Below are 21,983 nucleotides of genomic sequence, written 5' to 3'. Positions count from 1 at the left end.
TACGCCTAGATTTAGAGTTTTGTCGGTAAAGACCCGCGTAGCTAACGCTGCTTTTTTTTCCAGCGCACCCTTAAGACAACGCTGGTATTTAGAGTTCTCTGAAGGGCTGCGTTAGGCTCCAAAAAGGGAGCGTAAAGGCATATTTACCGCCACTTCAACTCTCAATACCAGCGTTGCTTACGGTAGCGGCTAGCTGGAAAAAAGTGCTCGTGCACAATTCCCCCATAGGAAACAATGGGGCAGTTTGGGCAGAAAAAAAACCTAACACCTGCAAAAAAGCAGCGTTAAGCTCCTAACGCAGCCCCATTGTTTCCTATGGGGAAACACTTTCTAAGTCTGCACCTAACACCCTAACATGTACCCCGAGTCTAAACACCCCTAACCTTACACTTATTAACCCCTAATCTGCCGCCCCCGCTATCACTGACCCCTGCATTACACTATTAACCCCTAATCTGCCGCTCCGGACACCGCCGCAACCGACATTATACCTATGTACCCCTAATCTGCTGCCCCTAACATCGCCGACACCTACATAATATTTATTAACCCCTAATCTGCCCCACCCCCAATGTCGCCGCTATCTTACCTACACTTATTAACCCCTAATCTGCCGACCGGACCTAGCCGCCACTCTAATAACGTTTTTAACCCCTAAACCGCCGCACTCCCACCTCGCAAACCCTATAATAAATAGTATTAACCCCTAATCTGCCCTCCCTAACATCGCCGACACCTAACTTCAAGTATTAACCCCTAATCTGCCGACCGGACCTCGCTGCTACTATAATAAATGTATTAACCCCTAAAGCTAAGTCTAACCCTAACCCTAACACCCCCCTAAATTAAATATAATTTTAATCTAATGAAATAAATTAACTCTTATTAAATAAAGTATTCCTATTTAAAGCTAAATACTTACCTGTAAAATAAACCCTAATATAGCTACAATATAACGAATAATTATATTGTAGCTATTTTAGGATTTATATTTATTTTACAGGCAACTTTGTATTTATTTTAACTAGGTACAATAGCTATTAAATAGTTATTTACTATTTAATAGCCACCTAATTAAAATAATTACAAAATTGCCTGTAAAATAAATCCTAACCTAAGTTACAATTAAACCTAATACTACACTATCAATAAATTAATTAAATAAATTAACTACAATTACATACAATTAAATAAACTAAACTAAATTACCAAAAAAACAAACACTAAATTGCAAAAAATAAAAAAAGATTACAAGAATTTTAAGCTAATTACACCTACTCTAAGCCCCCTAATAAAATAACAAAGCCCCCCAAAATAAAAAAAATTCCCTACCCTAATCTAAATTAAAAAAGTTAACAGCTCTATTACCTTACCAGCCCTTAAAAGGGCTTTTTGCGGGGCATGCCCCAAAGAAATCAGCTCTTTTGCCTGTAAAAAAAAACACAATACCACCGCCCAACATTACAACCCACCACCCACATACCCCTACTCTAACCCAAACCCCCCTTAAATAAACCTAACACTACACCCTGAAGATCTCCCTACATGGACCAAAAGAAGACATCCGGAGCGGCAGAAGTCTTCATCCTATCCGGGCAGAAGAGGACATCCGGACCGGCAGACATCTTTATCCAAGCAGCATCTTCTATCTTCATCCATCCGACGAGGAGCGGCTCCATCTTCAAGACCTCCGGCGCGGAACATCCTTCTATCAGCCAATCAGAATTTGAGGGACGCCATCTTGGATGACGTCACTTAAAGGAACCTTCATTCGTTGAGTAGTCGTCGTTGAAGAAGGATGTTCCGCGCCGGAGGTCTTGAAGATGGAGCCGCTCCTCTTCAGATGGATGAAGATAGAAGATGCCGCTTGGATGAAGATGTCTGCCGGTCCGGATGTCCTCTTCTGCCCGGATAGGATGAAGACTTCTGCCGCTCTGGAAGTCTTCTTTTGGTCCATCGGTGCCCGGCTGGGTGAACACGGCTCAAGGTAGGGAGATCTTCAGGGGGGTAGTGTTAGGTTTATTTAAGGGGGGTTTGGGTTACAGTAGGGGTATGTGGGTGGTGGGTTGTAATGTTGGGGGATGGTATTGTGTTTTTTTTTACAGGCAAAAGAGCTGATTTCTTTGGGGCATGCCCCGCAAAAAAGCCCTTTTAAGGGCTGGTAAGGTAATAGAGCTGTTAACTTTTTTAATTTAGATTAGGGTAGGGAATTTTTTTTATTTTGGGGGGCTTTGTTATTTTATTAGGGGGCTTAGAGTTGGTGTAATTAGCTTAAAATTCTTGTAATCTTTTTTTATTTTTTGTAATTTAGTGGGTTTTTTTTTTGGTAATTTAGTTTAGTTTATTTAATTGTATGTAATTGTAGTTAATTTATTTAATTAATTTATTGATAGTGTAGTGTTAGGTTTAATTGTAACTTAGGTTAGGATTTATTTTACAGGTAATTTTGTAATTATTTTAACTAGGTAGCTATGAAATAGTAAATAACTATTTAATAGCTATTGTACCTAGTTAAAATAAATACAAAGTTGCCTGTAAAATAAATATAAATCCTAAGCTAGTTACAATATAATTATTCGTTATATTGTAGCTATATTAGGGTTTATTTTACAGGTAAGTATTTAGCTTTTAATAGGAATACTTTATTTAATAATAGTTAATTTAGGGAGGTGTTAGGGTTAGACTTAGCTTTAGGGGTTAATACATTTATTATAGTAGCGGCGGTCCGGTCGGCAGATTAGGGGTTAATAAGTATAGGTAAGGTAGCGGCGACGTTGGGGGGGGCAGATTAGGGGTTAATAAATATTATGTAGGTGTCTGCGATGTTATGGGTAGCAGATTAGGGGTTCATAGGGATAATGTAGGTGGCGGCGATGTGCGGTCGGCAGATTAGGGGTTAAAAAAATGTATTATAGTGGCGGCGATGTGGGGGGGCCTCGGTTTAGGGGTACATAGGTAGTTTATGGGTGTTAGTGTACTTTAGAGCACAGTAGTTAAGAGCTTTATGAACCGGCGTTAGCCCAGAAAGCTCTTAACTACTGACTTTTTTCTGCGGATGGAGTCTTGTCGGTAGAGGGTGTACCGCTCACTTCAGCCAAGACTCTAAATACCGGCGTTAGGAAGATCCCATTGAAAAGATAGGATACGCAATTGGCGTAAGGGGATCTGCGGTATGGAAAAGTCGCGGCTTGGAAGTGAGCGTTAGACCCTTTCCTGGCTGACTCTAAATACCAGCGGGCGGTAAAAAGCAGCGTTAGGACCCCTTAACGCTGCTTTTGACGGCTAACGCCAAACTCTAAATCTAGGCATTAGTTTTTTTAATTTGACAGGTAAGTTTAAGCTAGGGAAATTGTAATTTAAATATAACGTTAGGGGGTTGTTAGTTTAGGGGTTACTAGTTTAATTTAGTTTATTGCGATGTGGGTGGCTTCCGGTTTAGGGGTTAATAGTTTAATTTAGTATATTTCGTTGTGGGGGGGGGCTTTCGGTTTAGGGGTTAATAGGTTTATTATAGTGATGACGATGTCGGGGAGCAGCAAAATAGGGGTTAACAAAAAAAAATTGTGACGGCGATGTCGGGAGCTGCAGATTAGGGGCTAATAAATTTATTATAGTGTTTGCGATGCGGGAGGGCCTCGCTTTAGGGGTTAATAGGTAGTTTATGGGTGTTAGTGTACTTTTTAACACTTTAGTTATGAGTTTTATGTTACAGATTTGTAGCATAAAACTTATAACTACTAACTTTAGATGGCATTAAGGATCTTGTCATTTTAGGCTGTAACGCCGTTTTTTTAGCCAGAACACAAAACTCGTAATACCAGCGCTATGGGAATCCCATTAAAAAAACGTAATTTTTACGAGTGCGGTACTGATGTTGCGTTACAAGCTAAAAGGCTTGCGGTACAGCTATACCAACAAGACTTGTAATGGCTGCGTAAGGGAAAATGATGCATTATGGGCCACAACGCTGCTATTTGACTCATAACGCCAAACTCGTAATCTAGCTGAATATGAGCTCTACCTGACAAGCACAAAAAGCTTACTTCTATCACAATTAACGCTCATGCAGGAGCATTAATTAGCGCTCCACTTGTAATCTGGCCCACAGTTGCATATCTCCACCCGTGTCTGCCCAACATCGCAGCTAATGGGCAGCAAAATGCTTCCTGTATTTATCACACTTTGCCTTGTCTTCAATGCTGCCCCCTGCTCTTGCACAGCCGATCACATGCAAGTTAATCTCTCGGGTCAGAAGTCCGGGGGGATTGCAAAACAAAACTTTATAGTTGACATATAGGTTCTGCAGCCAAAGGTGCTCCAAAGCTATATTTGTAGCTTTTTATATGGAACCATCAATCTCCAATGTACCTCAATTGAAGCAGGGACAATCTTTAATGATTATCAACAAACACCAGAACTGATTCACAAAAAAATTTAACAGCACATAAAAAATGCTCAAATCCAATAAGGCGGATTTGCATGCTTTTTATCTGACATCACATCCATATAGACTTCACAGTCAATCACGAACCACAACCCAACTATCGCCTAGATTTAGAGTTCTGCGTTAGCCGTCAAAAGCAGCGTTAAGGGGTCCTAACTAGTGATGTCGCGAATTGTTCGCCGGCGAATAGTTCCCGGCGAACACAGCTTGTTCGCGTTCGCAACGGCGGGCGAACATATGCAATGTTCGATCCGCCCCCTATTCGTCATCATTGAGTAAACTTTGACCCTGTATCTCACAGTCTGCAGACACATTCTAGCCAATCAGCAGCAGACCCTCCCTCCCAGACCCTCCCATCTCCTGGACAGCAGCCATTTTAGATTCATTCGGAAGCTGCATTCTTAGTGAGAGGAGGGACAGTGTAGCTGCTGCTGATTTAATAGGGAAATTGATAGCTAGGCTAGTGTATTCAGTGTCCACTACAGTCCTGAAGGACTCATCTGATCTCATCTGATCTCTGCTGTAAGGACACTTTTTTTCCTGTGTAATCTAATTGCAGTTGCCTGCCTGCCAAGCCACTTGCCCAGTGCCACCACTCATATCTGGTGTAACAGTAGTGTAAATTTAAAAAAAAAAAACTTTTTTGACTGTGAAACATCAGTCTGCTAGTGTAATCTAATTGAAGTTGCCTGCCTGCCAGCGTGTGTGCCAGGCTCACAGCGTATACTGTGTCCACTTGCCCAGTGCCACCACTCATATCTGGTGTAACAGTAGTGTAAATTTAAAAAAAAAAAAAAATTTTGACTGTGAAACATCAGTCTGCTAGTGTAATCTAATTGCAGTTGCCTGCCTGCCAGCGTGTGTGCCAGGCTCACAGCGTATACTGTGCCCACTTGCCCAGTGCCACCACTCATATCTGGTGTAACAGTAGTGTAAATTTAAAAAAAAAAAACTTTTTTGACTGTGAAACATCAGTCTGCTTGTGTAATCTAATTGCAGTTGCCTGCCTGCCAGCGTGTGTGCCAGGCTCACAGCGTATACTGTGCCCACTTGCCCAGTGCCACCACTCATATCTGGTGTAACAGTAGTGTACATTTAAAAAAACAACACTTTTTTTACTGTGAAATAATAGCAGACAGCTGCCAGTACCCAAGATGGCCGCCAATAAGGCAGATGGGGAGGGTTAGAGAGCTGTTTTGGGGGGATCAGGGAGGTTGGGAGCTAAGGGGGGATGCTACACCACAGCATATGTAAATATGCTAAAAAAAATTACATTTTTTTAAAAACTTTTATTTTAGTACTGGCAGACTTTCTGCCAGTACTTAAGATGGCGGGGACAATTGTGGGGTGGGGGAGGGAAGCAAGCTGTTTGGGAGGGATCAGGGGGTCTGATGTGTCAGGTGGGAGGTTGATCTCTACACTAAAGCTAAAATTAACCCTGCAAGCTCCCTACAAACTACCTAATTAACCCCTTCACTGCTAGCCATAACACACGTGTGATGCGCAGCAGCATTTAGCGTCCTTCTAATTACCAGAAAGCAACGCCAAAGTCATATATGTCTGCTATTTCTGAACAAAGGAGATCCCATAGAAGCATTTACAACCATTTGTGCCATAATTGCACAAGCTGTTTGTAAATAATTTCAGTGAGATACCTAAAATTGCGAAAAAATTTAAGTTTTTTTAAAATTTGATCGCATTTGGCGGTGAAATGGTGGCATGAAATATACCAAAATGGGCCTAGATCAATACTTTGGGTTGTCTACTACACTACATTTAAGCTAAATTAAACTCTACAAGCTCCCTACATGCTCCCTAATTAACCCCTTCACTGCTGGGCATAAAACACGTGTGGTGCGCAGTGGCATTTAGCAGCCTTCTAATTACCAAAAAGCAACGCCAAAGCCATATAAGTCTGCTATTTCTGAACAAAGGGGATCCCAGAGAAGCATTTACAACCATTTATGCCATAATTGCATAAGTTGTTTGTAAATAATTTCTGTGAGAAACCTAAAGTTTGTGAAAAAGTGAACAATTTTTTTTTATTTGATCGCATTTCGCGGTGAAATGGTGGCATGAAATATACCAAAATGGGCCTAGATCAATACTTTGGGTTGTCTACTACACTACACGTAAGCTAAAATTAACTCTACAAGCTGCCTACATGCTCCCTAATGAACCCCTTCACTGCTGGGCATAAAACACGTGTGGTGCGCAGTGGCATTTAGCAGCCTTCTAATTACCAAAAAGCAACGCCAAAGCCATATAAGTCTGCTATAATGGCATGTCTGGCACACAGTGTTGGGGCAAGGGTCCATCTGACCACTGATACCTGGTCTGCAAAGCATGGTCAGGGCAGGTATATCACCTACACTGCACACTGTGAAGCGGGCGTAATCCTTACACGTAACCCTTACACTACCTGATCGATACAACATCATACCTGATGTTTTAAAGCACGTTATTCCAAACAATTTAGGAATGTTAGGTGATTTATGCCCTTTATGGATTAAAACCAGACTCTGCATCAACTATGTAATTTTCCATGGGAGTTTTGCCATGGATCCCCCTCCGGCATGCCACAGTCCAGGTGTTAGTGCCCTTGAAACAACTTTTCCATCACTATTGTGGCCAGAAAGAGTCCCTGTGGTTTTTAAAATTCAATAATACTAGGGTCATGAAACCCAATAGGGGGCGCTGTAGTGTGTGATATGTAATTAGCCGCCGTACTTCAATAAACAATTATAATCTAATTGCCAAGTACATATACATAAAAATATATATAAACACACATATATATATATTATTGAAATAATTGCCTATAATATTCAGCAATTGATGTATAGAACCATTAGTAAGGCATATATATCAAAGTCCCAAACCGTGGATGGATCACACCCAGATGGAAAACAGTCCAATATAATCCTGTAGTATGTGTTCTAAAGAAACTTGAGGCCGCGCTCTAACTTCACCCTCCACAGGTCAGCAAATCTAGGATAAAAAATAAGGAAAGAGGCGCCGTATGTGTGAATCCATAACCATAAGCATCAAAAGAAAGAAGGACAAGTGCAGGGTACTCACAATATATGAAGGCACTCAGATGTGCCTATAGAGGCAGGCTGGTATTCACAGCACACCAGCTAGCTGTATAAGGCACTCCAGAGGATCGTGCGGTAGAATTCAGATGGTCAATCCAGCAGTATAAGGCTCAGGAGCTGAGTGCAAAGAAAACAAAAGGGCGCACAAACTGTGTGAATCTGTAAGGACCCAATAGTCAGTTAACAACCAGTGCAGGGTACTCACATTCTGTAGAGACACTCAAATGTGTCAATAGGGGCAGGCTGGCTTTCACAGCAAACCAGCTGGCTGTGTCATATAAGCAGCAGGAAGAATCCCCAGCAGACAGGATACAGGATAGACAGGTAGCTCAGATAATGTAATAATCAAATAGAGATGAGGATATATGATAAAATTGGGTTTAATAATGATAAAAACAGTTTTAAAAATAACATATATCACTCATCTATTATGAGTAACAGCATGCAACGCGTTTCTCGGCATACACCATTTCATCAGGCATGTATTCTGTTCTAAACATACATCTTAAATAGACCTGAGCTACCTGTAACTCCCCCCCCTTACAAAACCAAAAGAGCCAATCACAAAAGCCCTTTGTTTAATTGCTCATAAGTTGTAGCACCTGGACACATCTCATGACACTCCCCAATATGTGAGATCCGTTATACAAAAACACAAAATATATATGATTATTGTTAATTAAATGTTATACTGTACCTCAATGGGTGAAAAACCAGAGCGATGTATATATTAATAGTAAAACAATTTGGGGAAAGCTGGGATAATAGGTGGATTATTGTTATTATTATATTATTATAAATACACACTAGATCAACTGTGTAGATCCACCTATATGTGACCACACTTATTCTGGCGTACGCCACCAAATCACATAAGCCATTCATATCTATCTTTCTGCTATGTCTGTTATATAGCTCAGATAACATAAATGATATATTCATATATTCGTATCTAAGTCTCTCTACTTCTTGTCGAGTGTTTAAATGTGGATCCTTACACATTGTCCCAATGGTATTAATCAAATCTTGTGCCTATACTATTAGCAATCTCCAGACAGATCGTGCTAACACGGCATATACCCTAATTGTATGGCGTCTGACGTGGGAGTAAGCGATAGGCCGGTTAACCCCCACCTCCCGGCCAATCAAATAACGACAGCAGCTACACACCTCTGTCTATACATACGCCCTTGTTTCAATCGGCTTCCGGCAATAGCATAAAAAATTAATGTCTCCCCAGAACTCACCATTGTGGAACAGCACCCACCTAGAGTCCTACCGCATTAGTGTCAAAAGGGACCCAGATCCACCAAGATCCGGAGCTCGACCATCCCGACAACACCGAAGGGATGCCACTCCCATGATCAATACGTCACCTGCAGCACACACCTCTTCTCTACACTACTAAGCTGTCAGGCCAAGCCCCAGTAGTAAAAAAACATGTATGTCCTAGTCTGATAATGGGAAGCTGATCTCTCCAACAGGGATCCCCAACAGTAGTCCCATCTATATCTATATCCTATATCAGTTTCAGTCGGCGTCTCGCAAATGACTACCCTGCAAGCTCCCTCAAAGGAGAGCCTTAGTAGCACCGCACTTTGTCTATTCTCCCAGACCATCTCCATTCTTTTGAACCATCTCCATTCTGCATAGTTCTCCGTATCCGGAGCAGTACCAAAAAAGATTTTTTTACACACTCATTACCAACATGGGTAATTTTTTACTACCACAGGTCCACTTTCTATGTGTCTATATCCATTGTATTTAATGTTGTGAATTACAACTCAGTGATTTCTCACCCTCCCAAAATAATATTACTATAACTCCCAAAGTCTATGAACAACCTATAAAACATATTATGTTAATATTATAACCAAAATATATATATATATGTGCTCAACGTGATTTGGCACCCCAGTGAAATTTAAAACTACTGACATATTCGTGAGTTTATCGGGGGAATAATTAAACCCCTCTTTAGACCAAACAACTTATTGTCCTACATACCATAATGGTACTACTCTAAATAATATGATTCCCATAATACTTCATACATAATCCAAAATAATAATATATCAACACAGCACCAAACATGTTGGTATCTCCCTATAAGTGTATATGTTAAACTAAGTGCTAAATTAACTACCTAAGGTATAGTTGGATACTCCCCCTAATAAAAGTGAACGACCAGTAAATAATGACCATGTGTGTATCCGTAATAATACAATAAAAAACAATATATATATATATATATATATATATATATCTATATGATGATATAGCTAATTGCACTAACCATTGCTGGATAAGATAAAATAATAAATATATTAAAATGATTTGTTAGGAGAAGTGGACCAGTGACAACTACCAATTAAACTCCAGTTCACAATAGTGTGTATATGTTCATACATATCCTCCCTGGAACCACTCACAATAAGCAGGTTGGTATTAATATAAATGGTCGTTCATAACCAAACTTAGTAAGAGCCTAGACATCATTATACTAAAAGACTCATCCCAAAACTGGAAATGTGATCCTCACACAAAGCTAGCAGTGTCTATCACTTCATTTAGACCTAATGGGAACAAAGTTTTAAATTTGTAGATCCAATAGGTCTCTCTTTGTCTGAGTCGTGAGAACCTATTGAATGAGCGGCTAGAAGGAATACTTTCTATTGGGGTGATCTTGAAATTACATCTCCCTGCAATATGTTCCTGGCAAATATGCCTTGGTACACTATGTTTCAAAGATTTGTTTTTAATGTTTCTAAGATGTTCGCTCCACCTGGTCCTTATTTTTCTGCAGGTCCTCCCAATGTATTGGAGCCCACACTCACAGGTAAGTACATATATCACATATGAAGAATCGCAAGAAATTCTGGAGATTATCTGATATTGTTCTCCTGTGGTGTTTGATTTGACATTAGTGGCTCTATGAGTGATGTATTTACACATAGAACAACGGGTCTTTCCACACCTAAAACTGCCTTTCAATGAGTGTCGGGCAGCTGCAGGATCATATTTCTTTTCAGCGTTCTTGTGTCTTACACCTTTAGACAACATTACCACTTTACTCGGAGCTAGTCTTTGTTTTAAAGTTGATGCCCTTCGATATACAATTCTAGGTCGCCCAGGTAGTGTTTTTTTCAGGATAGGGTCTCTCATAAGGAGAGGCCAATGTTTTTCTAATGTTTTTCCTATAGCTTTATAGTTGGAATTATATTGCGTCACAAAAAGAGGAATCTCTTTGTATGAATCCAAATTATTGTTCTCCTTATTATCCTTTGTTGGCATAAGAAGTTTAGTGCGATCAAGCCTCCTAGCTCTATTATAACTGTTGGTCACTAGCTGTGGTGGATAGCCTTTCTCTAAAAATCTTGACTTTAATGTCTCAGATTGTTCATCGTATTTATCTATAGAGGAGCAATTGCGTCTTATTCTACAGAACTGGCTAAAAGGTATGTTTTTCTTCCAGTTCAATAAATGGTTACTGCCAAAATGTAAAAAATTGTTGCAGTCTACTTGTTTGAAATAAGTAGCCGTGCAGACATTGCCCTCAGTATCCCATGCTAGATTTAAATCCAGGAACTCTATTGTCGATTGTTGGATATTAGAAGTAAAACTAATGCCCATACTGTTCTCGTTAAGGTGTGATACAAATTTTTTAGCCTCAGCTAGAGAGCCATCAAAAATAAATAGAAGGTCATCTATGTACCGGCCATAGAACACCAGATTGCCCCACCACTGGGAGTCATAGATGTATAACTTTTCGAAATGACCCATAAAAAGATTAGCAAAGCTGGGGGCAAATCTGGTGCCCATGGCCGTACCCTTAATCTGCAAATAAAATTCATCCTGAAACTGAAAATAATTATGATGTAAAATAAAATCTATTAATGTGAGTAAATATTCTTTTTGCGTATTGGGCATATAGATGTCTTCATCTAAATAGAGACTGGTGGTATAGAGACCTATCTCATGGGCAATATTGGAATATAGTGATCCTACATCACAAGACACCCACAAGGTGCTTATATTCTCATTCCGTTTGATATGTGATAGTTTGTCCAGCAAATCTTTGGTGTCCTTGATGTAGGATGGTAGATTGCAAACATATCTCTGAAGATAAAAATCTACATATTCGGACAACTTATCAGTCAGACTGTTAATACCAGCAATGATTGGTCTACCCGGAGGGACCTTGTCATCCTTATGTAGTTTTGGGAGGTGGTAATAAAAAGGTATATCAGGATGATCTGGCATCAAATATCTTTTTTCTTTTTTGTTTAAAATACCAGAGGTATGACCGTATTCCAATATTTTACCCAATTTCTTGGAAAATTCCAAGGTGGGGTCAGATGTCAACTTTCTGTAGTACTCAGGGAGCAGGGAGATGTAATTTCAAGATCACCCCAATAGAAAGTATTCCTTCTAGCCGCTCATTCAATAGGTTCTCACGACTCAGACAAAGAGAGACCTATTGGATCTACAAATTTAAAACTTTGTTCCCATTAGGTCTAAATGAAGTGATAGACACTGCTAGCTTTGTGTGAGGATCACATTTCCAGTTTTGGGATGAGTCTTTTAGTATAATGATGTCTAGGCTCTTACTAAGTTTGGTTATGAACGACCATTTATATTAATACCAACCTGCTTATTGTGAGTGGTTCCAGGGAGGATATGTATGAACATATACACACTATTGTGAACTGGAGTTTAATTGGTAGTTGTCACTGGTCCACTTCTCCTAACAAATCATTTTAATATATTTATTATTTTATCTTATCCAGCAATGGTTAGTGCAATTAGCTATATCATCATATAGATATAGATATATATATATATATATATATATATATATATTTATTGTTTTTTATTGTATTATTACGGATACACACATGGTCATTATTTACTGGTCGTTCACTTTTATTAGGGGGAGTATCCAACTATACCTTAGGTAGTTAATTTAGCACTTAGTTTAACATATACACTTATAGGGAGATACCAACATGTTTGGTGCTGTGTTGATATATTATTATTTTGGATTATGTATGAAGTATTATGGGAATCATATTATTTAGAGTAGTACCATTATGGTATGTAGGACAATAAGTTGTTTGGTCTAAAGAGGGGTTTAATTATTCCCCCGATAAACTCACGAATATGTCAGTAGTTTTAAATTCCACTGGGGTGCCAAATCACGTTGAGCACATATATATATATATTTTGGTTATAATATTAACATAATATGTTTTATAGGTTGTTCATAGACTTTGGGAGTTATAGTAATATTATTTTGGAAGGGTGAGAAATCACTGAGTTGTAATTCACAACATTAAATACAATGGATATAGACACATAGAAAGTGGACCTGTGGTAGTAAAAAATTACCCATGTTGGTAATGAGTGTGTAAAAAAATCTTTTTTGGTACTGCTCCGGATACGGAGAACTATGCAGAATGGAGATGGTTCAAAAGAATGGAGATGGTCTGGGAGAATAGACAAAGTGCGGTGCTACTAAGGCTCTCCTTTGAGGGAGCTTGCAGGGTAGTCATTTGCGAGACGCCGACTGAAACTGATATAGGATATAGATATAGATGGGACTACTGTTGGGGATCCCTGTTGGAGAGATCAGCTTCCCATTATCAGACTAGGACATACATGTTTTTTTACTACTGGGGCTTGGCCTGACAGCTTAGTAGTGTAGAGAAGAGGTGTGTGCTGCAGGTGACGTATTGATCATGGGAGTGGCATCCCTTCGGTGTTGTCGGGATGGTCGAGCTCTGGATCTTGGTGGATCTGGGTCCCTTTTGACACTAATGCGGTAGGACTCTAGGTGGGTGCTGTTCCACAATGGTGAGTTCTGGGGAGACATTAATTTTTTATGCTATTGCCGGAAGCCGATTGAAACAAGGGCGTATGTATAGACAGAGGTGTGTAGCTGCTGTCGTTATTTGATTGGCCGGGAGGTGGGGGTTAACCGGCCTATCGCTTACTCCCACGTCAGACGCCATACAATTAGGGTATATGCCGTGTTAGCACGATCTGTCTGGAGATTGCTAATAGTATAGGCACAAGATTTGATTAATACCATTGGGACAATGTGTAAGGATCCACATTTAAACACTCGACAAGAAGTAGAGAGACTTAGATACGAATATATGAATATATCATTTATGTTATCTGAGCTATATAACAGACATAGCAGAAAGATAGATATGAATGGCTTATGTGATTTGGTGGCGTACGCCAGAATAAGTGTGGTCACATATAGGTGGATCTACACAGTTGATCTAGTGTGTATTTATAATAATATAATAATAACAATAATCCACCTATTATCCCAGCTTTCCCCAAATTGTTTTACTATTAATATATACATCGCTCTGGTTTTTCACCCATTGAGGTACAGTATAACATTTAATTAACAATAATCATATATATTTTGTGTTTTTGTATAACGGATCTCACATATTGGGGAGTGTCATGAGATGTGTCCAGGTGCTACAACTTATGAGCAATTAAACAAAGGGCTTTTGTGATTGGCTCTTTTGGTTTTGTAAGGGGGGGGAGTTACAGGTAGCTCAGGTCTATTTAAGATGTATGTTTAGAACAGAATACATGCCTGATGAAACGGTGTATGCCGAGAAACGCGTTGCATGCTGTTACTCATAATAGATGAGTGATATATGTTATTTTTAAAACTGTTTTTATCATTATTAAACCCAATTTTATCATATATCCTCATCTCTATTTGATTATTACATTATCTGAGCTACCTGTCTATCCTGTATCCTGTCTGCTGGGGATTCTTCCTGCTGCTTATATGACACAGCCAGCTGGTTTGCTGTGAAAGCCAGCCTGCCCCTATTGACACATTTGAGTGTCTCTACAGAATGTGAGTACCCTGCACTGGTTGTTAACTGACTATTGGGTCCTTACAGATTCACACAGTTTGTGCGCCCTTTTCTTGTTTGTTTGTTTTCTTTGCACTCTTTGCACTCAGCTCCTGAGCCTTATACTGCTGGATTGACCATCTGAATTCTACCGCACGATCCTCTGGAGTGCCTTATACAGCTAGCTGGTGTGCTGTGAATACCAGCCTGCCTCTATAGGCACATCTGAGTGCCTTCATATATTGTGAGTACCCTGCACTTGTCCTTCTTTCTTTTGATGCTTATGGTTATGGATTCACACATACGGCGCCTCTTTCCTTATTTTTTATCCTGGTTTTTAAAATTCGCCTGCCTATTGAAGTCTATGGTGGTTTGCCCGGTTCGCCAGTTCGCAAACTTTTGCGGAAGTTCGAGTTCTCCGTTCGCGAACACAAATTTTTAGGTTCGCGACATCACTAGTCCTAACGCTGCTTTTGGCCGCCCGCTGGTATTTAGAGTCAGGCACGAAAGGGTGTACCGTTCACTTTCAAGCCGCGACTTTTCAATACCGCAGATCCCCTTACGCCAATTGCGTATCCTATATTTTCAATGGGATCTTCCTAACGCCGGTATTTAGAGTCTTGGCTGAAGTGAGCGGTAGAGCCTCTACCGACAAGACTCTAGCCGCAAAAAAAAGTCAGTAGTTAAGAGCTTTATGGGGTAACGCCGGTTTATAAAGTTCTTAACTACTGTGCTCTAAAGTACACTAACACCCATAAACTACCTATGTACCCCTAAACCGAGGTCCCCCCACATCGCCGCCACTATAATAATATTTATTAACCCCTAATCTGCCCCCCCCCCCACGTCGCCGCTACCTAACTACACTTATTAACCCCTAATCTGCAGACTGGACCTCGCTGCTACTCTAATAAATGTATTAACCCCTAAAGCTAAGTCTAACCCTAACACCCCCCTAAGTTAAATCTAATTTTAATCTAATGAAATAAATTAAATATTATTAACTAAAGTATTCCTATTTAAAACTAAATACTTACCTGTAAAATAAATCCTAATATAGCTACAATATAACGAATAATTATATTGTAGCTATTTTAAGATTTATATTTATTTTACAGGCAACTTTGTATTTATTTTAACTAGGTACAATAGCTATTAAATAGTTATTTACTATTTAATAGCTACCTAGTTAAAATAATTACAAAATTACCTGTAAAATAAATCCTAACCTAAGTTACAATTAAACCTAACACTACACTATCAATAAATTAATTAAATAAATTACCTACAATTAAATAAACTAAACTAAATTACAAAAAAAAGGATCAGCCAATAGAATGCAAGCTCAATCTGATTGGCTGATTGGATCAGCCAATCGGATTGAACTTGAATCTGATTGGCTGATTCAATCAGCCAATCAGATTTTTCCTACCTTAATTCCGAATTTGAGGGACGCCATCTTGGATGACGTCATTTAAAGGAACCGTCATTCGTCGTCTAGTTGTCGGTCAAGAAGGATGTTCCGCGCCGGAGGTCTTGAAGATGGAGCCGCTCCTCGTCGGATGGATGAAGATAGAAGATGCCGCTTGGATGAAGATGTCTGCCGGTCCGGATGTCCTCTTCTGCCCGGATAGGATGAAGACTTCTGCCGGTCTGGATGTCCTCTTCTGCCCCATTGGATGAAGACTTCGGCCCGGCTGGGTGAAGACGACTCAAGGTAGGGAGATCTTCAGGGGGGTAGTGTTAGGTTTATTTATAATCAGCCAATCGGATTGACCTCGCATTCTATTGGCTGTTCCAATCAGCCAGTAGAATGCAAGGTCAATCCTATTGGCTGATTGGATCAGCCAATCGGATTGAACTTCAATCCAATTGGCTGATTACATCAGCCAATAGGATTTTTCTACCTTAATTCTGATTGGCTGATAGGATTCTATCAGCCAATCGGAATTCAAGGGACGCCATCTTGGATGACGTCATTTAAAGGAACCTTCATTCTTCGTTAGGACTTCGTTTGAAGAGGATGGCTCCGCATCGGCTGGATTGAAGATGGATCCGCTCCGCTCCGGAAGGATGAAGATACAAGATGCCGCCTGGATGAAGCCTTCTGCCATCTGGAGGACCTCTTCTGCCCCGATCGGATGAAGACTTCGGACCCTCTGGAGGACCACTTGTGCCAGGCTGGGTGAAGACGGCTCAAGGTAGGGTGATCTTCAGGGGGTTAGTGTTAGGTTTTTTTAAGGGGGGATTGGGTGGGTTTTAGAGTAGGGGTGTGTGGGTGGTGGGTTGTAATGTTGGGGGGGTATTGTATTTTTTTTACAGTTAAAAGAGCTGATTACTTTGGGGCAATGCCCCGCAAAAGGCCCTTTTAAGGGCTATTTGTAATTTAGTATAGAGTAGGGAAATTTTATTATTTTTGGGGGCTTTTTTATTTTATTAGGGGGATTAGATTAGGTGTAATTAGTTTAAAATTCTTGTAATTCTTTTTTTTTCTGTAATTTAGTATTTGTTTTTTTTCGTAATTTATTTTATTTCATTTAATTGTAATTAATTGTAGGTAGTTTAGGTAATTAGTTTAATGATAGTGTAGTGTTAGGTGTAATTGTAACTTAGGTTTGGATTTATTTTACAGGTAATTTTGTACTTATTTTAGCTAGGTAGTTATTAAATAGTTAATAACTATTTAATAACTATTGTACCTAGTTAAAATAAATACAAAGTTGCCTGTAAAATAAATATAAACCCTAAGCTAGCTACAATGTAACCATTAGTTATATTGTAGCTATCTTAGGGTTTATGTTACAGGTAAGTATTTAGTTTTAAATAGGATTAATTTATTTAATTATGTTAAATTCATTTTGTTTAATTTAAATTATATTTAAGTTAGGGGGGGTTAGGGTTAGACTTAGGTTTAGGGGTTAATAACTTTATTATAGTAGCGGCGACGTTGGGGTTGGAAGATTAGGGGTTAATAATTGTAGGTAGGTGGTGGCAACGTTGGGGGGGGGGCAGATTAGGGGTTAATAAAATTTAACTAGTGTTTTCGAGGCGGGAGTGCAGCGGTTTAGGGTTTAATACATTTATTAAAGTGGCGGCGATGTCCGGTCAGCAGCTTAGACGTTAATAATTGTAGGTAGGTGTCGGCGACTTTGGAGGCGGCAGATTAGGGTTTAATAAATATAATGTAGGTGTTGGCGATGTTAGGGGCAGCAGATTAGGGGTTCATAGGTATAATGTAGGTGGCGGCGATGTCCGGCCGGCAGATTAGGGGTTAAAAAAAAATATTTTAGTGTTTGCGATGTGGGGGGGGGGGCCTCGGTTTAGGGGTTAATAGGTAGTTTATGGGTGTTAGTGTACCTTGTAGCACTTTAGTTAAGAGCCCTATGTTCCGGCGTTAGCCCATAAAACTCTTAACTACTGACTTTTAAATGCGATAGGAGTCATGGAGGTAGAGGGTGTACCGCTCACTTTTTCCAAGACTTGTAATACCAGCGTTAGGCAAATCCCATTAAAAAGATAGGATACGCAATTGACGTAAGGGGATTTGCGGTATGGAAAAATTGCGGGAAAAAAGTGAACGGCACACCTGTACCTGCCAGACTCGTAATACCAGCGGGCGTTAAAAAGCAGCGTTAGGACCCCTTAACGCTGCTTTTTAAGGCTAACGCCAAACTCGTAATCTAGCAGATAGTATGGCCTAGATTACAAGGGAAGCGATTTTACAAATCAATGGTAAAAAAAAGATTTAGCAGAGAATCTTAAAGGGCCACTAAATTCAAAAATAAACTTTTATGATTCAGATAAAGCATGCAAATTAAAAAAACAACTTTCCAATATACTCCCATTATCAAAATGTACAGATTATTTTTATATGCACACTTTCTGAGGCCTCCGCTACTACTAAGCTTGTGCAAATTTTCAAAATATATATATGTATGCATTTTGTTATTGGTTGATAGCCGTCACATGATACTGGGGTGGCAAATTTGGATTTTAAATACTTTACTGCTCATTTCAGATTCAAAGTATGTGCTATTGTATTGTCATTTGATTGTTTTTTGGCAAGTATTTAATTCTATAGTATTTAGTGGTCCTTTAACCCCTTCACCCAATCTGACGTATATGTACATCTTGCAGTACTTTGCTCATTGTAACGCAAGACGTATATGTACGTCTAAATTTTAGGAAGTTGCAGCTGAGAGCTGGAGTTCCTGAAGCTACACACATCTGCCGCATATGGAACTGGAGCGCGATCGGTGCTTCGGTTTCATATGAGGGCAAATGCCTGATCATTACAGACAGTGATACTGTCTGTAATGATCATTACTGGTCTGGCGGGAGGTGTGGGTGGGTGGCCGGCTGGCTGGACCAGTAACAGAGGGGAGAGGGAGTGGGAGGGCCCTACGCTACTAGAAAAAAAATAAAGGGAAAGTGAGGGATGGGGCAGATTTCGTCCCCATCACTCCACAGAGACAGAAATTGTTAATTTTACCAACGACCTGCTTACAGCAAAATCCAAAGGCCACTTCTCTCTGCTTATCCTCCTTGATCCGTCTGCAGCCTTTGACACTGTTGACCACCCTCTTTTGCTCCAAACCCTCCAATCATTCGGCATCTGCGACACAGCTCTCTTATGTTTTTCTTTCTATCTAGCTAACCGTACCTTTAGTGTAGCCTTCCCCGAAGCATCCTCTGCCCCGTTACCACTTTCTGTTGGGGTACCTCAAGGCTCTGTCCTCGGTCCCCTTCTCTTTTCAATCTACACATCTTCATTAGGTTCCTTAATAAAGTCCCATGGGTTTCAATACCATTTGTATGCCGATGACACCAAAATCTACCTCTCTGCACCAGACCTACCTCCTTTCTTATTAACCCGTGTCACTAACTGTCTTTCTCATATCTCATCTTGGATGTCCTCTCACTACCTTAAGCTAAATCTCTCCCAAACTGAACTCCTTATATTTCCCCCTTCTTCCAAAACCTCCAACCCCCAATTTTCTATAACTGTTGATAATTCCATCATTACCCCTACCCCACATGCCTGATGTCTTGGGGTCACACTTGACTCAGACCTTTCCTTCACTCCTCACATTCAGTTCTTGGCTAAAGCCTGCCGCTTCCACCTTAAAAACATCTAAAAGTAATTTCCTTACACAAGACACAACTAAGCTTTTAATCCACTCTCTCATCCTTTCCCGCCTCGACTACTGCAACTCCGTCCTCTCTGGTCTACCTAGCTGCCGCCTACCTCCTTTACAATCCATAATGAATGCCTCTGCCAGGCTCATCTTCCTTACACGTCACTCACGTTCATCTGCTGCACCTCTCTGCCAATCCCTTCACTGGCTTTCTCTTGCCTCCAGGATTAAACACAAAATCCTCACTCTGACATACAAAGCCCTCAACTGCATTGCTCCCCCCTACATTTCAGACCTTGTCTCCAGATACTCTGCCTCCCGTCCCCTTCGCTCTGCTCACGATCTCCTACTCTCCTACTCTCTTGTTACTTTCTCACATTCCTGTTTACAGGACTTCTCCATACTGGCCCCCATCTTGTGGAACTCCCTGCCGCGCTCAACAAGACTCTCCCCTAGTTTTAACAGCTTCAAGCGCTCCCTAAAGACTCTATTATTCAGGGATGCATACAACCTGCACTAACCTTTCCTAGCTCTATTGCTTTCCCCTTGAACCCTATAGAATGTAAGCCTATAAGCCCAGCTATTTGCAGATTGCCTTCATAAGAGCCGACTACAACAGTGCAACTCTCAGCAGGGCCCTCTACCTATATGACCCCTATAAATGTTATCCTGTATACCGACTATGTTTATAGCGCTGCAGAATCTGTTGGCGCTCTACAAATACCTAATAATAATAATAACAGACTGCCCTCCATCAATATCCATACATTGGCCCACCAACAACTTTCTTACTTAAACTTTTAAAATTTTACCAGCAATTAATGGGAACCGCTATGGGCTCAAATGTAGCTCCTGCATACGCCAATCTTTATATGGAGAAATATGAGGAGACCTTCATGTTAATCTTCGATAATGTACTATAACAGATATATAGACGATCTGTTTTTTGTGTGGAAAGGGGGTTCCCAGGCACTTGATGAATGGATCGAATACCTTAATGGTTTGGGGTCTCCCATTAGATTCAAGGCACAGAAGGATGTGAACCAAATTGATTTCTTAGATCTAAGGATCTACAAGAAAGTAATAAACTGGCAACAACCCTGTTCACCAAATCAACAGACAGAAATTTACTACTCTATGCAACCAGTAACCACCCCCCTTACACACCAAGGGCTATCATTAAGACCCAGATGACCAGAGTCAACAGGAGCAACTCAGAGGAAGAAAATAAATCACTACAGCTACAAATTAAAAATTTCAGCTGCGGGGGTACAAACAACAGATGATCAACAAGGTCATAAGCAAGGTTATGGAACAGAGTAACAAAGAACAGACCCAGATTGAGAAAGTCATCATTAACCGCAGACTGGTATTCACAACAACATACAACAATGAAAAACATGATCTGGCAATGACCATGCGTGATAGATGGGAAATCCTTCAGACAGATCCAGCCCTGCCATTTAAGAAAATTGACCCCCCCCCCATTATGGGCTATAGAAGGGGGAGAAACATTCAGGACCTCGTGATGCTCACCGACCCCAATCACTGCTACATTAAGGATAAATGGCTAAAAACAACCAGGATTGGATGTATTCGCTGCAGTGGTTGTACCACCTGCAGTGGCATGATCGAATGCAGAAACTTCAGACACCCACATACAAAACAGAGGTTTGAAATTAGGCATTTCCTTACGTGCACAACAACCTATGTGGAATACCTACTGAGCTGCTGCTGTGGATTGTTTTATGTGGGTAAAACCACAGATTATGTCAGAAAAATAATGGCTAATCACTGATCAGCTATAAGGATGGCATTAAAGAATGGGGAATCAGAACAGCCAGTAGCAAGACATTTCCTCACAGCAGGACATACGGTCTCGGACATGAGGTTCATCCTTATAGATCATGTCCCAAAACTCAAGAGAGGGTTGACAGAGACAATGCACTTTTGAAATTGGAAGCCAGATGGACACACAGGCTAGGCACATTACACCCTAATGGTCTAAATATATCAATAGACTGGCACTGGTTTCTCTAAATCATATGGCATCACCCCAGGAAGGTTAAGCACCCCTGAGCTGTTGGTGAGGCACGACAATTTCCCCGGGGACCACTCCAATGTCTCCATGCGATATTGGGACAGAGAACAGGTTTGGATGACCTCCGATGGATTGGACAGCATCCTGGGCCAATTGACAGTGAGACCATAACAAAATAAGGGATGTACAAAGCAAGATGTTATTGTCTTATGACACTGCAAAATGATTGCCTTGATTGCCTATTGTGAGCTCAGGACTAATGAACGTTAAAGTGAGATCAAGGACATAGATAACTCTTAAATACATGGCACAAGGCACTATGAAATCATGATTATTAAGCTGGAATGTCTATAATATGGATCTATG

Source organism: Bombina bombina, chromosome 1 (genome assembly GCF_027579735.1).
Source record: "Bombina bombina isolate aBomBom1 chromosome 1, aBomBom1.pri, whole genome shotgun sequence".
In the NCBI taxonomy this organism is placed as follows: domain Eukaryota; kingdom Metazoa; phylum Chordata; class Amphibia; order Anura; family Bombinatoridae; genus Bombina; species Bombina bombina.
Note: the sequence above shows the minus strand (reverse complement) of the source record.